The following is a 17,582-nucleotide window of genomic DNA, read 5'->3' as shown; positions in this document are numbered from 1 at the left end:
GTTCTGGTTCAGTAGCTCCAAGTCCCATCTACCCTGACCCACTGCATGTCTACCAGGAATGGGTGATATGGCCATCTCCTCCCTTTCTTAAGATCTTCAAAAAGTGAAAGGTGGCATTTCTCCTCATTTTTGCCTTTTGTCGGGAGCAATGACTGCAATGGTTGCTGCTTCTCTATTGCTCTAAAGGAGTTTGATGGGGAGGAAGAGGGCACATTGCACAAGAGGCTCTCGTCTCTGATAATCCCACCAATTGACTAGATAATGGATCTGAGATGGACCCCAGAATCCTTTGCACCAAACTTTCAACAACATTGCAAGGAGTTCTGGGGTTTTCTCCAGTCCCAGAGTCCAGTAAGCAGGTGACAGAAGAGGGAACTGAAGGGTTGGAGAGTAGCAGACTGAGAACTCTCTTGTGTTCAAGAACTTCTTGTCATACCAGGCCCATTTTAACTCCATAAAGAGGTGAGATGGGGCTTCTTGTGGTACCTATTGTAGATCCCAATATGGGGTGGCAGGGGGTTGGTTGTTCTTTGCCAAAAGACCAAACTGTCTCCACAGAAGACTTCAAAGGTGAGGGATCATAATTGTTCTTCTGGAGGCTCAGGTGGTGGAGGGAGAACCATGAGGCAAACCCAATGAATCAATTCCCCAGGGAGGGTTCAAACTGAAGCAGGAACCCATATCTCCAAGTAAACGTGGAGGGGCACTGGAGTCTGCATGAACCTCCTGACTCACTCCTGTTTACAGTGTGTATGTCCCACCCCACCTGGAAAGCAGTGCCTTCTGGGCACTTCTGCTGTCAGTCTACCTGGGCAAAAAGTTTAATTAGATGTAAAATAATTATACTGTAGGGAGGAATCTGGCTTGGAACTGCTTGCATGTTTTTCACTGAAAAATAACGGAGATGAATTTTGGAAGAATTTCAGTTTTGATTACTTTTTCAGGTTTTCAGTGAGAAACGGACACAGAAGACTGATTTTTGGAGGGAGAGTGGTGGTGGTCAACGTTTTTGGTAAATTCATGTTTGTAACATCTTTCAGTTTGGTTTTCGAAAACCAAAAAGTTTTCAAAACTTTAATTTTCTTACTGAAAACTGAAAGTGCTTTTCAAAAAGTGAACCGCCCCCAGAAGACCCTCAGTTTCACAGATTTCTTCCCTCCCCAGAAAATGTAGAAAAAACCCTTATTTTTTCTGACATTTCCCATGCAAAATAATTGGTATTGTGTAAGCAGCTCCATCCTGCATACTAAATATTTGATTTTAAAAAATAATAACACGAGCAATAAAGAAAACAAAAATCACGATTTGGCTGAGCACATCGGTAAGACAACAGGTGAGAACCTCCTGCTGCCATGCTGCAGTTGACAGGGGCCCTGTGCATCCACACACACGGCTATTGGAGGTGTCCAGGTGCCAACTGACACAGACAAAGAACAGGGAGTTACGTTGGCTTCAACTCTCCTAGCAACACAAGGGGGAAGAACCAGCCAGTGACTAATGAAGATGGCTCGATGTGCTGAAAATGGGAGGATCAGGTGAAAATGAAATTAAAATTCTATTTGTTTTAAAAACAACAGAAAGGAAAATACTCATCCCAACACCAACAGTATAATTAAAAAACATTGAGAGAGTGTGTGCCAAATGAATCCACGCCCTAGCTGAAGTGACTTCAATGGCAGACAGATTTGATGGAGAAGTCCTATAAAAGGAACAAAGCCATTTGGGTTCATGGAAATGACTCTAAAATCCCCCGGGCCATGATTTTCAGGAGCATTTACAAATCTCAGGTGGCTTACAGGGGGCAGAAGCAGGCCCCTCTGCTGCGAAATTAGCATAATGGCTCTATGCCAGCCCACAAGCCCAGCGAAGGTGTGGGGGGCTGAGCCAAGGTGGGGAGTGGGCACCACTGCGGTGCACTGTTCTGTGGGTTCTCTGGATTTTAAGAGGCCATAGGAAGCAGAGCATAAGTTAGAGCAACCTTGATGAGCTAATTGTCCCAGAATACAGGGAGTCCTGGCTGCCCCACAATATGGGAAGCATAAAGGTAATTTAAAACCACCTTTACCCCTTCACCCTCCCGACCTCCTTTCCTGCTTCAAACACAAGGATGGGGGAACTTAGAATCAGGGCTGTAGGCACAGAGAGGGAGTATTGCCTAGTGCTAGAACACTGGACCAGGACTGAGGAGACCTGGTTTCTATTCCTGGCTCTGCCACTGGCCTATGGGGTGACCTTGGGCCAATCACTGCACTTCTCTGTGCCTCCTTTTCCTGATCTGTAAAATGGGGCTAAAGAGACCACCTCCATTGTAAAGTGTTTTGAGATCTACTGAGAAAAGAGCCTGGCAGTTTTATTAGAACTTAATATGGAGAGGCTATCAGTCTATGGCATTTCCAAACCATCCTATAGAATGCAACGGGGAATGACTTCCCTGCTACATAATTCAGTGGGTATTGCTTTGAACAGCCATTCTCTGTCTAACTCTGTGAGTCTTCTCCCGTCTCTTGGAGAAGTGTTTGGAGAGACACTGTAACTGGGGTGCCACTCACTGCTAGCGCACCTTGCATCTAGAACTGGTACTGTAGCTTTCACTGCACGGGGTGCCTCCGTGATGCTCCTTGCTCGCGCTGTGATCATCTCTCTTCTGGTAACTTGGCCCTCCAGCCAGGTCACCATTTAACCCCCCTTTCTGCTATACCAATGGCTGGGTGGGGAACCTGGGCCCAGCTGCTACACCAGGGTTCTAGCCTAGAACCAGCAAGCCATGTCCTCTGTCTCCTTCCCTGTTGCTGTTTCTCTGGACTGCTTCCTACCAGCCTCCCTATCTTCTCTTTCCTGGTTCTGGGTTTACAACTTCCTCTACTCCTCATAGCTACATAACCCATCTTAGCATCTTGCTAGGCTCCTTACTCTAAGACAGGCTCTCAGGGCTTACTTTTCTCCTGTACATCCTCCTTGTTCCTGATGGCCTCCCGCATCCCAGCTGCAGCTCCCTTCGTCTGTCAGCTTCTTGGCTTTATAGTATGTCCCAGCCCTTCCCCAGCTGGGCTTCTCTCTCAATTAGCCTTGATCCTTCTTCTCTCAAGTGACACACCAGGTAACCTAACTGGTCTCAGAGGCCCTCGTTTGCCCTATCAGGGCAGATGTGGGATGCAGCCCCCATCACAGACACCAAAAGGAAGTTCTCCCTCCTGAATTTGACAGTGCACAGAGTGCATCAGGAAGAGGAGAGTCCAGCTCAGCATTTCTGCCAAACAGGTCTGATCTGGTTCCTGCCAACAGCGGGTTTCTCAGAGTTCTCGTTTGTCTCGTAGAACGATCACACCCAGATCACTTAGCGGCACTTGGTGCTGCCTGATACAGTGAGTCACATACGGCAAAGCTTCTAAGATATAGGGCAGTGCGATGGAGCTGTTCTTCCATAGTGCTATGGCACGTGTAGCCGTTCTTCCATTACTGGGAGATCTATAAGGAATCACTGCCATTAATGAACTCCATTAAATGCTATACATGTGAGGAAAATTGTAGTTTGATTTAGTTTGGCAACACAGACATATTGGCAAGATAATCACATAAAAGTGACACTTTTTATGGCTGAGCTGTTTGATTTTATGTCAGAGTGCTTCAATTTCTCACATTTTTACGATCATATATAGGTCTAATGTATGCATTAACTAGCGTAAAGGTTAAATAGATTGTTTTAGCATTTCAGGATATAGAGAGTGGGTCTGCACAAACTTTCAGTGAGTTGAATGAGATATTTCAGGCAGACGGGGGTTGGGAGGGAATGAGAGAGCAGGACTTACTTCTTCACTTGGTCCCAGTTTTGATAGTGTTATATATTTAACATGATCTGAAATGTATCCATATTTTTAGAGCCAGCTTCTGACCTCAGTTACACCAATGAAACTGATGCTGGTGGCACGATGCTGGGATAACAGAGATTAGAATCCGGCCCTGTGCTGGAGTAACAGAGATCAGAATTTGATCCTTAATAGAAGCCATCTGTGGGAGGAGGGAAACACAAGTCCTGAGCCTCCTCTGACATACACTGGGGCAAATCAAGGGTAACTCTTTCCGAGTCCATGTAAAAATAGTGTGAGAAGAGAATCTGATTTGCAATGTGAGACAGCTGACAGCAGGTTACCCTTTGTCACAGATCTGGCTGATACAGGGTTTCTTTTAGCAGCATGTTTAGCCTGGTCCAAAGACAAGCCTAAGTGAAGTCAGATTTCAATACTCCTTAAATCATCTTGCTACCTTTAAGCCCTTAATTCCTCTTTTCTTTATATTGCTATTCCCTCCCACCCCCTTCTACATTTCTGAGAAACCTTTGAAAGACTAATATTATAAGTCTGGAATTTAATTGGCGTTATTTTTTTTTCCAAGTTGGAAAATCTGTTGCTTCCATCAGCTTCTGAATCTGGAGGGATTACTCACTCTTCAGTTTCTTGAAGCGAATTCAAGTTGTCTTTTAAATCTTTCTTTCTCCCACCCCCCCATTCCCGCACCCAAAACCTCTCTGTCTTTTTATTTCACCTCATTTAAATATTCAGCCCAATTTCAAGGCCTAATAATGATGAATAAGACTGCGGCTAAGGTTTAATAAGAGCGTTAAGGAAAGATTTTTCATTCTGAGTCCTCTAGGTCTCCCCAGAAATTGAATGGGTACCCAGCCTCTGAGCGTGTGCTGAACAGGGCCTTTTGCTAATGCCTGTGGAGATTCCCTCCAGCAGAACCAGAACAGGTTCCCACTAACCAGTCTGATGATGCATATGGATGAAAGGGAGTACATCATCCCTAGCTCGCTAGGCCCATCACAATCGTCTCCCTTCATTAGACGGGCGGGTGAGCCACCGAATGGGAACTCTACGCAAGTAAAGGAAGGCTGATTGAGTTAGATGATTAGGCATGCTGTACTAGGTAGTGATGTATTGGGTAAGTCACTGCGTTACCTGTACCTGTTAATTTCACATCCAGACCCAGATCTGACCTGGGTGTTTGGATAGGTGGTTTTATTTGGCTCCCCATGGCTAGTCTATATTAGAGATGGGCCCAAGTGTCAAAGCCCAGATCCATGGCTGCATCTCAGTCCAAATAGCTCCAAAGTTTGGGACTTGGTGCTCTGGTTCGGCTCATTGCAGAATCACGGCGTTCAGACCAAAGTTTTAGGGGGAGTGGGTCCAGTGTTCTGGTTGAGTTCTGACTCTAATTGATAAAGTTCTCTAATACCAGTAGCTTTGGGCAGGGTGAGACAACATGCATTCACACCATCCTAAGACTGGCAAGGAGGGGGCTAACTATCTCTCCCTGAGTACAGAAGTTTCTGAAGTTGCATGCTGTCAATGTAGGCTTTCCAGGGACCTCGCTGGTGGAGAAGCAATGGAGAAGAGAAAGCCCAGGTGGTGGGAAATATTTAGCCTTCCTGTGAGCAGCAGAACTATATGTATAGAGCTTGGCGAAATGACGGCAGAGTGGCAGAGGCATGTGAACTGGAGACTAGCTACCGCAAACATTCCTCTTCCAAATATCACCCCTCACCCCAAATTGCAGTGGTTCCAAAATCCATACTGGGCTCAAGATCAGAATTTGGCAGAGCGTTATAAGGAGCTGAAGAAAAGCTCTGGATCTGAACACCCATGAAGTTCCTTGTGTTCAAACTCAGGATCTGAATTCTGCAGCGTAAGCCTCTGTAGGACCCTCGATGGTAAGAGCACCCAGGAAGGAGAATTGCAGATCCTTAATATTTAAGATTTAAATGGTAGTAGTGCCTTGGAGGCCTGAACTGGGTCAGAGCCCCTTTGTGCACAGAGTAAATGCCAGTCCCAGCCCCAAAGCACCCAACAATCTGAAAGACTAATGGGGCTGGGCTCAGGTTGAATGAATTATCTTTTCTGTAGCATAAGACAATAGGAGGATTGAGAGTTTCTGAGAGACAATTCCTCTAGGCTAAACTGAGATAGTTGCCCATCTCAACATAGTATTAGGGAAAGGCTCTGGTTGCAGGAAGTCCTGTATATTTTCCCCTTCATTCATTTGAACCACAATTTCTTGTTTTGCTTGTCATTTGACCAGCATAACTGCTGCGTCAAACACTTTGCTTGCAATGCCACTAAACTTCGAACACCATGGGAAACACCGCAGGGGCATTGATCCCACAAAATGGTTGGTTCTTTGCATGTGTAGAGTGCATCCATCACAGCAACGCATTGTTGTGTCTACACATAGCATGTCTTATGGCGGTGGTGTGTCACTGCATGATGGGACTCCTGGAGCATCTATCCCATCATGCCCAGTACCAGGGCTGGAAGTAGAGGCTTTTAGGTAATTACCAAGGATGAAGAACTTCATCATGTGATGGAGTTAGGATGAACAACTGAATGAGTGCAGCAGCCAGGCTTATGGATTGCCTATTAAGGAGAATCCCTTGTAGATTGCACTACTTGAAATTCCTTCTCCTGTACAATGTAAGTAACTGATAAAACCAAAACTTGTAAAATTCCTGGGATATCTGTTGTGTGTGGATTCCAGACGTAGCGGTCCTGTGAAGCTCATGGTGTTCCAAGCAATGGCTTGTTGCATTACCCATTTGCTAGTGCAGACAAGATTTCAGAGTAGTTAAAGTCTTTTAAAGTTTTAGGGCCAGATTCTCAGCTGAAGAAAATTGATGTAGTTCTATTGAAGTTAATGGATCTGCATCAGTTCTCTAACTGCTTGAATTGCTCTACAGTTTTAGAAGGTTTACAGGACACTGTTTAAACTGCTAAAAGGGATTACAGCATCGTAAAATGCTAAAGTTATATTAAACCCTTATAGCGTGTTAGCAGAGTTTACAGTTTAGAATAGTTGAAAACCTGAAATTTCAAATGGATTGTTTAGTAGATTTTACTGAGACTTAACTGTCAAACCACGTTTGAAGAAAAAAATGTTTCAATAAGTTTAAAATTATAAATTTAAAAATAATTCCTTAACTGGGACATATTTAACAAATAGATCATGAAAGTGCATTAAAATCTAAAGACAGAAAATGCCCATAATTTGCACTCAAAATTGTCAATTATATATTTTTTCAATTTTACAACTACGCATCCAATTTTCTTCAAACTTGCTTTGATTCTTAAGTCTCAAGCAGACGTACAAAACAAGACATGTAGTTTCATCAGTTTGAATAGTGCAAGTGCAAAATGTCTGATCTGAACATAGGGAAAAAGGATTTATTTCCAAACTCAGATAACTCAGCTAGAGATCTGTTGACCGCACTGAATTTTTTTTTTTAAAGTCTTTGGGTTCAGACTAAATTGGACAGATTTAATGCTGAACCAGTGAAAAGGGAGATTAAAAAGAAAGTTGGACAATTACCTTGAGCATAGTGGATGGTAATATGCCTGCCTGCCTAGCGAATTTGAGAGAAAGTGTTGAATTTGGGGATTTCTCTGAGTTACTGCCCCCCACCCTCAGTGGCAAAGAGAAAAACATTTTTCTCTCTTCTGATCTTTCTGCATCAAATGACACTCTGTAAGAAATCATGACAGATTTGGAATATTCCAATAGGAGTGGAATACACCCCCTTCCCCTCCTCACACCTGCTTTTATATACTCCTTCTCCTCCAAGTGTCTTGGATTAGGAATATTCCCCCAGTTCTAGCCATCCTTCCACTATGTCAGTAGAAGAACTCCCTCTTATGGTGATATTGTTAATAAGTAAATTAACAAGTAAGCTGTCTAATTAGCTGCATGACAAAGAAAGATACAAAATGGTGTGAGAAGTAGGATTAAATGTAAAATATAATAGAAAAACTGAGCAGTCATGTGAAGCTAAAGCTCAAGAAAATGTTACTGAATGTTGGAAGAAGTTCAGGTAATGGTGTGATAATAATATGGTATAACACACTCACGTCAGAGAGTCTGGGAAGGAATGAAAAAGGAAGATAACTGGATTCCATTAAAGAACAAGCAGTCTTTCCCACGCAATTCCCAGCCCATCCAGGAAAGGGAAATCAGCCTTTGGCAGCACTGGTGTGTGCTCTGGCGTCCATCCATGTGAAGAAATGAGCACCATATGTGGTTGACAGCCAGTTCTTCCATTTCCAGCAAAGCCAATTGACATGAATACACCAATTCCATATCAGTCTGTTGGGAGCTGTCAGATGGTCCTTACTTCTGATAACTCAATCAGCGAGACAGGTAGGTTCATACAGGGTAAGGATAAGAGAGCAGCCAACCCAAACCTTCATGCCAAACTTGAACTAAACCTGAACTTAAATCTTTCATGAGGATTGATAAAGTAAGTAATTTTTATGAAAACATTGTTGATTGCCTTGCAGCCAGGCACTCAGATACCACAGTCGTGGGTATGGTAAAATAACTTAGATAGATCAGGATGAGCCTACAAATGGATATGCTGACATAGCATGAGAAAAGCTATTCTCATGGTATTTCCAGATCAGTCAAAAGGGGAAGTACAACACATCTCATGAGACACTCTGGTTGCAAGCGGGTTCCAGCCTCATTTTGTGGACTCAAGAGGTTCAGATAAATTTTGGTGACGCATCCACATGCCTGAATGCTTCTCTGCAATGAATTAAAGCACCAGCTGTTGCGATTTGCCCTAAAATAGTTCCTTGCAGTGCAGAAGAGCAATGTGCATTCTTAGGAGGCACATAAGCTATTGGTTGGCCCTCTGAATTTCACCCATGTGCATGCATGCTTCACACATTCCAAGTGCACCTTGTCATTCTCATCATACCTTCTAGGCACATCTTCCTATCCACTTCATAGTGCATCTAGCTACGAAACCCTGGCACATCTGCACACCTTTCCCCCCCGCCCCCCCCACCCCCCACACACACCTGACAATGACTGCAAATGGCGGTGATTAAGAGGGACTGAAAGGGGAGGGGCTTGTTTTGTTTTTATCATTATTATTTTGTGGATATTTTTGCAACATGTTTTAGAGATTAAGTTCAATTAGGAAACAGATGGCACCGAAACACCATCAAGTATTTCTGATGGGCAGCAAATTACTGACTTAATTAAGTAAATAATTAAAATTTATATTTACACCTGATCATCCAAATGAGGGTGAAAATACCAATTTCAGGGCTTGTTATGATTCCTGGCAGGGTGTCAACCTGTGAGCCAGCCATTTCCATGTCTCAGCGTCAGCTGTCTCTTCTGAATCCTGGAGAGTCATAAAAACCCAGAGAAGAAGAGAGGAAAAGGATGGCTGAAGATTCCCAGCTCAAACTCAGCCATCTAGACACTGTGCTTAAAACAGAATGAGTCCCTTTATTTGTCTGAGGGACATATTTTACTCTCATCATTATAATTTAAATTGCAGTAATGTCTGGAAGACTCAAGCAAGATCAGGTCACCAGTGCACTAGGTGCTGTACAAATATATAGTAAGAGACAGTCCTTGCACTGAAGAGCTGACAATGTAAATAAAGGAAAAGGACAAAGGGAGAGAGATTATTCTGCATTTTACAGCTGGAGAACTGAGGCAGAGAGAAATGAAATTCCTGACTTTCATTTACATTAAGACTGTTTACACCACTATGGCATTGTAGTGCCTCTATAATACATTTGCATGACGTTACATCCCCTTTTCACTGCTAGCATGATGGAAAGGGGTTTTAGTGTATATGAGAATCAGGTCCAATCTGATTTGCTCAAAGTCACATGGGAAACTTGTGACAAGACTGAGAATTGAACCTACATTTTCTAAGACACAGACCAGTGCTTTAGCTACAAGCCCACCTGGTTCCTCCCGGTTTCAGGTCTGTAACGGTATACTGGCACTACAAGCTTCGTTTCACCTGTGAAGCAGCTTGGTGTTGTCCCCATTTCACAGTGCCATGCACTGAGGCAGAGAGACTTGCCCAAGTTCACACATAGGGAGTCAGTGAGAGAACCCAGGAGTAGAACCCAAGAGTTCTCTGGGCCAATGATCAAGATGTTGGTAGTCATGATTAGGGGTCAGAGCAGGAGTCAGAGCCCAGAGTCACAACCAGCATCACAGGCCAGAGCCAAAGGTCAGGATTTGGAGCCAAGGGTCAGAACCAGCTTACCTGGAGCAGGGGTGCTGGAATAATTTTTTATAGTGGGGCTGCTGAAAGCAGAAACCATGTATTTGGCTGTTATTACTACTTCAAGCCAGAGGGTGTTGCTGCACTCCCAGCACCCCTGACCTTGAGTGACGCAAGGCAGGATCCACGATTGGGGGGAAAGCAGGCACACGAGCTATCACAGCAATGTGTAAATGCTCTGAGCAGCCACTAACCTGCTGCTGGGCTTAAGAGCCGGTCTGTTGACGCTTCCAACCAATCAGGGTGTGCGGTCAATCAGGCAACCTACTATAGGCCAGCTGCGCTTGTTAGGTTGCCCAGACTGGCTCTGCTGAAGGCCCTGATTTCTGACACCCTGATCTCATTCCTCTCGACCCTGATGGAAGAGGAATCACAACATGAATCAAGAAACATGTGGGCATTGGTGAAGATTCAATGATCCTGATCTTTAACCTGGCAAATTTCCAGTTTTCCACCTTCTGTTTGTCTGTTTCCAAATTGCAGTGCTAGAATTAAAAAAGATAACCCCAGTTCTAAAGCATAAACAAGGCAAACTATCAGGAAAAGTCAGATTGCATTGGAGATCAGCATTGACCCTTTTCTTGTTCATCTTCATCCTGGATATTCTCACAAGGAACTCACAGAAGGAGGCATCCTATTGCATGCTGTTTGCAGATGATATCATTCTCTGCCACGAGGCGAAAGGTAGTCTAGAAGAGGTTCTTGGTAAATGGAGAGATGTGTTGGACAGACATGGGCTCAAAATAAGAGGAAAAACAAAATATATGATCTGTAATTTCAATAATGAGAACACGGAAGAATTATTCTTGAAAATGGATGGGCAGACAGTACCAAAACCCACAAAGTTTCAGTCTCTGGGCTCCAGAATCTGGGAGACAAAATTAGAGTTAGGATAATAAAGTCCTGGCTCAAATGGAGAGAGATAAATGGTGTAATATGTGACAGGAAGATACCAGTATAATTAAAAGGGAAATGGTTTGCCAAGTTTTAACGTAGTGCTGGGCAACAAAGAAGAAACATGTGCAAATGCTCTGTTCCAAAGAAATGCACATATTGAGATGTGTGAGTGATGTAAGCAAGAAAAACCATGTGAGGAATGTGTAAGAGACATGCTCAAAGTAACATCCATAAACAAAAACAAAAAACAAACCAAAAAAAGGAGTGCAGGCTCAGATAGTTTGGTAAAGCGGAGTCCTGACAATGATTTGGGACAGATCAAGATTGTAGAAAAAGGAATGAGAGACCAACCCAGGAGAGATTTAATGGGATTAATGCAAGAAAGAAAAAGAGTGTAATTTGGAACCCCTCCACCAACCAGGCCTAAATCATCAGACTTTTTACTCCTGCTCTGATTTCTAGAGATGAACAACTCTGTGGGAGGTTTTGGATTTTCAGAACCAAGAACACCTTATAGACTTGTTAGAATCTGGGTTTTGTATCTATGAATTTACCCCAAAGGTTAGGATATGGAAAGTGGGGGTAGATACAGACAAATGTTTGGGGGGTTTGCTCCATTTCACTAGGTCAAAATCAAGGGTTGTTTTGGTTCTTGCGAAGCGTCACAATTTTGTTTTTGGTTCTCCAACACTTATCATAGAATCATAGAATATCAGGGTTGGAAGGGACCTCAGGAGATCATCTACCAACCCCCTGCTCAAAGCAAGACCAATCCCCAATTTTTGCCCCAGATCCCTAAATGGTCCCCTCAAGGATTGAACTCACAACCCTGGGCTATCCCTCCCCCAGATAGGACCTGATTCAGAATTTGTCCCTGGCTTATCAGCACTCCTGTCCCACCCATAGTTTGGTGCTGGGTGGAGGGAGGTCAGACAAATGGCTCTATTGGTATCCCTCTGATAAAAAGGGCTTTACTTTCCATTCTGCGGAGAGCAGTCAAAGAGGCTTTATTATTGATAAAATTAACCTTGGGGCCAGAAACAAGAGAAGCTGCTTTGATTTCATCAGCCCTCCTATCTAAAGAGATGTGATCACTTACAGGAATGAAAGGGGGCATGTTGCTTACGCAAGCACCTAATTTAATAGGGCAGATTTCTCTTCTCAGATCCACGCAGCGGTTTGTCTCTGTTGTGTGAATGCAGGGAGAGCTGAGTTTTGGAATCAAGATCTGCTGGATGGATGGACACATGTGAGAGTAGAATTTTGAGATCCATGTCATTTTGGTTTCTTAGTGTGTGAAATTGTTGATAAACCCTTGTGCAGGGGCCTATTTACCACTCACCTTCCACATAAGTACTAAGAACAGGGGCTTCAGTGCTGCAGAGACCTCATGCTGACTCTCTGCACAGGGGTGAATTGTAACTATAGGGAATCCAAACCAACACGGCTATGCAGGCGTTAATCCAGCAAAGCATTTAGGCATATGCACAACTTGAAGTTGGCGAGTCACCCCACTGAAGTCAACAAAATGCTTAATGTTACCCATATGCTTAAGCATTGTGCTGGCTCAGGGTCTAAAGGGATATTCCCTTGAGAAGGGGCTGAATAGAAAGTAGCCTTGTTTGTAGAGCTTTGAAGTCAGGGGATGAGGTTGTCCCTTTAAAAGGGCAGGTGCGTTGTTATCACAAGCAGATTTTGCATTTAAGTGCTCCCCAAACTAGCCATTTATCAAATGCTTCCCAGCTCTAAGTTCTTTATTTAATGTGTTAGTAACCACTTTGAAAAAGTACCGGTGTCCCATAATACTGAAGTACTTCACCATAAAAGATAATTATTATGATTATGATCTACATAAGCAAAGGCCATTGTCTGGTCTATGCTGATAATATAAAGGGATTTACACCATCTCTTCGCCAGTTCAAAAATGCTCTCTTGTGCGACTGAATTTGTTAGCATCATTCCATGCTGTCACCACATGGGACTGAAATGACTTGCAGCTGCAGTCACTGTTCCACAGGGAAATGGGGGCCCTGGTTACTTATATAGGACATGTCTGCTCTCCCTCTTCTACGTGGTGTAACATCAGATGCCCCAGTGGGGGTACATGGGTGGGACTAGCATCAGAACATGGTCCTTTGAGGGAAGCATATCTTGCCCCCTCCTCTGCATCCGTGGAGAGCTTTGGTCATAGTGGAATTGGGGTGGTCCTACTATGTTGGTGGGGTGGGGTGGGCTAGATTTGAGGGGCTTGTGCAGGGGATTTGCCGTATGCAACTCACTTCTACTAGGAACCTCTGTGTACAACTGCAGAAGGTGGCTTTGGCATGATGGTGAGTAGGGGTGGAGCTGGGATATCCATGACTACGTGGATCATCCAGCTCTGAGTCTTCATGTCAGAGGGCATGAGCCCCAGTGGCAGCTTGTCAAACCCTGAGGCTGCAGTAGGAGATATGGCGTGTCTCTGCCACTATTTCGTGGCCTGGAGAGAAAATCGCCCTCAAACTGCTCGCCCCTGGAGGGACCCCCACACCCTACCAGCCCATTGACCTGTATAAGATGATTTATCCAGTATGATGAAGATGGGTGTGAATTTATCAGGCACAGTTGGATATTTCTTTCAAATTGTCAGCCATTGCCTCCTTCAGACACACGCTTACAACCTGAAGTGACTCCTCTCCCCTCCTCCGTTCTGTGGAAGCATGTTTGCATTTCTTACAGCAAGGAAGGGACTTCCCCAATGAACAGAAGAACATAGGAATGGCCATACTGGGTTAGACCCAGTATCCTGTCTTCCAACAGGGGCCAGTGCCAGGTGCCTCAGAGCGAATGAAGAGAACAGGCAATCGTCGAGTGTTGCATCCCCTGTCATCCACCCCAGTGAACTGGTGAAGTAAGATTACCCAGTGACACTGAGATCCTAGGATAAATCCCACATCTTACTGCCAACCTCATGCATTGTCTGAAGGGTAAAATAGTGGTGAAGCAACACAGGGTAATATTTCCTATGTCGATGGCTGTAAATACTTATTCTCTACATGTACAAATAAATATTTCCGGTGAAAGAGAGACAGCTATAGTGGGCTTGTGTCTCCTCTCACATACACCTCTGTGACTCCACTGGCTTCAGAAACAGGCCTGCAGAGTCCAGTCTATTCTATCTTCCCTCCAATGGTTGTACTGTAGCCAGGTTGGATCGAGTGGCAGTGTGGTCTAGTGGGTAGGGCGACAGCCCAGAAAACCTGGGTTCTCTTTCCAGCCCTGACCACAGACCAGCTGTGTGTTGTTGCGCATGTCACTTCCCCCCTCTGAGACTTTGTTTCCCCTTCCACTATCTATTTAGACTGTAAGCTCTTTGGGGCAGGGACTGCCTTTGAGAAGAATGCCCAATGAAGTTGAGACCTCTAGGGAATACTGTGACAGAAACAATAAATCAGAGCCATTAAGGGCCATGCTGTAAATCCATTACTTATATTGGTGAGTTGCTGATCGCACAAGTGGGACAATGAGTGTGAGTAGCTAGCCAAGAGTGAGAGTAGGGGGCTCACAATTGGCTCCCAAATTTGATTCCATTTTTCTTATGTTTTTTTTTTAAGGGGAAAAAAAGAACTTTTCTGCAGGGCTGAGGAAATGTTAATATCTTATTTGGTGCTTTTCTACACAATAGAAGATTGAAATATGCAGCCACTTCACTGCTTTTAGAAGCAAAATATTTTCTCTATTATGTAGCCTGGGGAGAGAGAATTGAAATTTCCACACCCCTATTCACACCCTAATTGATTCTTCTAATCGAAATGTGATTTCTTCCCCTGGTGTGTTTTGATCAAATCACTGCAATAATATAGTTTGGCCATTGGCCAGCACAGATACTGTCAGGTAATTTAGAACTAGAATCTAGGTTTGGGAGGAAAACGAAATGAAACAAAGCAGGTGTTTATGAGCATGAGGCAAACATTCTCATGGAACTGTTTTTAAGCAGTTGTGGGCTAGATCCTGGAGCCTGCACCAGCTGAATTCCTGGAACATTGCCCAGGTGCTAGATCAGCTCTCTGGAAACTTGGGTTCTATTCCTGGCTCTTCCAGTGACCCACCATCTGACCTTGGCACGTCACTTCATTTCTATCTTTTCTACTTAGACTGTACGGTCTTGGGGGAAGGAACAGTGGGAAGCCACTTGGGGCTTGAGCCAAAGCCCACTGAAGTCAAGTGGGAGATTTTGTTCACTGGCCCCCAGTGCTCAGAACCACTCAGGATTTGGGCCCAGCTTTTAAAGATATTTAGGCATTCCTGCACTCAGTATCACAACACCTGACTGACTGAAGAGCCTAAATCTTGTTTTCAAAAGGGAATTAGACACTTAGAAATCTAAATTCCATCAACAGTCAATGGGATTTAGACTCCAAAGTGCCTAAATCATGTTGAAAAGGAGATTTAGGCTTCTACACCAGTAGGCATTACGATGCTGAGTGCAGCAAAGCCTGCATACCTTTGTCTACAGTGAAAGCAGGTTTTTAATAAATACTATTATTATTAACATAAACATTCCCCTGCAGTAATGGAAACCCAAACCTTACAGCATTGTGCTTCGAGATGGGAACCAGGAAGTGAGGCTAACAATAAAGAGAACGTCAAGCTGACTCAGTCTAGCTGAATGAACTGAATAAAATGAGGCATACTGCATAAGTGGTGAGATGCAAACTACATTCGTGCCATTCTTTTGGTGGTTATAAGCTAAGGTGTTACTGGTAAAGACATAACGTAATTTAAATATATACGACTCAGGCTACCCATGGGGTAACTCTAGGAATGAATCTTGTCCATAAAATTTACCTCAATGGTATCCCTTTAATGTAAAATATATGCATATAACAATCCTATTTCATATAACAATCCTATTTCATACATTAAATCAGAAATACATATCTATCTCTGTATATAGAGATAATTAGGAAACCCAGACTTGCAAGGAGTTGGATGTGAAAATGTTTAGTCAAGTCAGCTGGTTTAGGGACATATTATGGATCCTGTTGAATTGTCCTTCTTTGTCTAAATTACTTGCAAGGCTATTCAACTGACACCAATTTCTGATTGGAATAGATATAGAGTGATATTCACCCTCCTTGCTCTTGTCCTCAGCATCAGACATTGGAGCATATACTGAGTATTAAATAAATTGTATTCTTATCCACTACAGGAGAGAGGTGAAACAAGAGCCTCCATAGACAGATATTACTTAATGTTTTCATGTGGACCCAGAAGACTCTTAAATGGAATATTGCCCTTTCATACATAGTCTTTTTCTGGAGATCAGAATGGGACCCCACCATCTCCTGCCTGAGTTTGCTTTGTAAATACCCATGACAGGGAGAAGAGGGACTTACAGAAAGACAATCTCTGTTTTACTTGAGTTGAAGCATTTGCAAACAACTCCTGCTGTTTGCTTGGCTTTTGTTCCGCTGTATTCCCGACTAATGCAATGCAGTGCAAGGGAAATAAAGGTCTCTTATGTACATTTTAATTTTGATGAAAACTTACACAATATTATACCATATTGGTGATTGTTCTGCCATAATTGGTTGGGAGATCCAGCCACAAAAGACAGAGGAAAAGCCTGACATTGACGAAACTGCGGAACTGTATTACCCATTTATAAACAGTGTGAAGGCAATAGGGTCTAGGGGGTAGGGCACAGACTGGGAGTCAGGCAACTTGAGTGCTGGTCTTATCTCTGCCACTGACTGGCTGTGTGACCTTAGGGAAGTCACTTCTGTTCTCTCTGCCTCAATTTCCCCGTCTTTAAAAATAGTAATAATGATACTTAACCGTCCTTTGAGCAGCAATGTACAAGAGCTAAGTCTTAGAAGGCTGCAGATGCAGGGGATGTGTATTGAAAACCTCTACTTCCGTAATAGCTGAGTAATCAGTCACAACCAGGATTTGAAGGCAATATCCATCTCCCCGCATCTGAGGTCAGGGTTTCAGTGCAACCCCCCATGTCCTTCCCTTGTTGCCACTGTTCCAGCCAATGGGTAGGAATAATAACTCCATGTCCCTTGTGCAGGGTGTTGGGGGCCAGTGAATATGCATAACTTGCCTGGCACTTTCCCCTTCACCTCAGCAGGAGTGAGGATTTCCCTTTGGCACCTTGACTTCTTGCTTGGCTGCTGCCCCTGTGATTTATCAGGAAGCAATCCATGATGGAGTCTGAGAGATTGGGGGGGGGGGGGGAAGGAGGGTGTCCATGCAGATCCTATGCAGCAAAGAAAATGTCACCTTAAGGAGCATCTCACAGTTATTTTAATGATCAATATCATATTGCTGGGCCATGCCATCTGGCATTGTGCTAGCTGTGGTCTCTAGCTGATGCTGGATGTGGTCTCTAGCTGATGATGAAGGTAAACCACTTCCCTACCAAACCCCACAATCTACCCAACTAATTACGCAATGATGGATATGCAGTAAGTTCCTTCCTGACCCCGGAAGCAATCAGCATATGCCCCAGGGCATGACATTTGATTACCTATACATCAGTTTTGAGCTTGCCAACTGCAGGTGTTAACAACAGCCATGAAAATTAAATTATCCAGGGCGTATCTAGTTA

This window comes from Lepidochelys kempii, chromosome 16, assembly GCF_965140265.1.
Source record: "Lepidochelys kempii isolate rLepKem1 chromosome 16, rLepKem1.hap2, whole genome shotgun sequence".
NCBI classification, from domain to species: Eukaryota; Metazoa; Chordata; order Testudines; family Cheloniidae; genus Lepidochelys; species Lepidochelys kempii.
Note: the sequence above shows the minus strand (reverse complement) of the source record.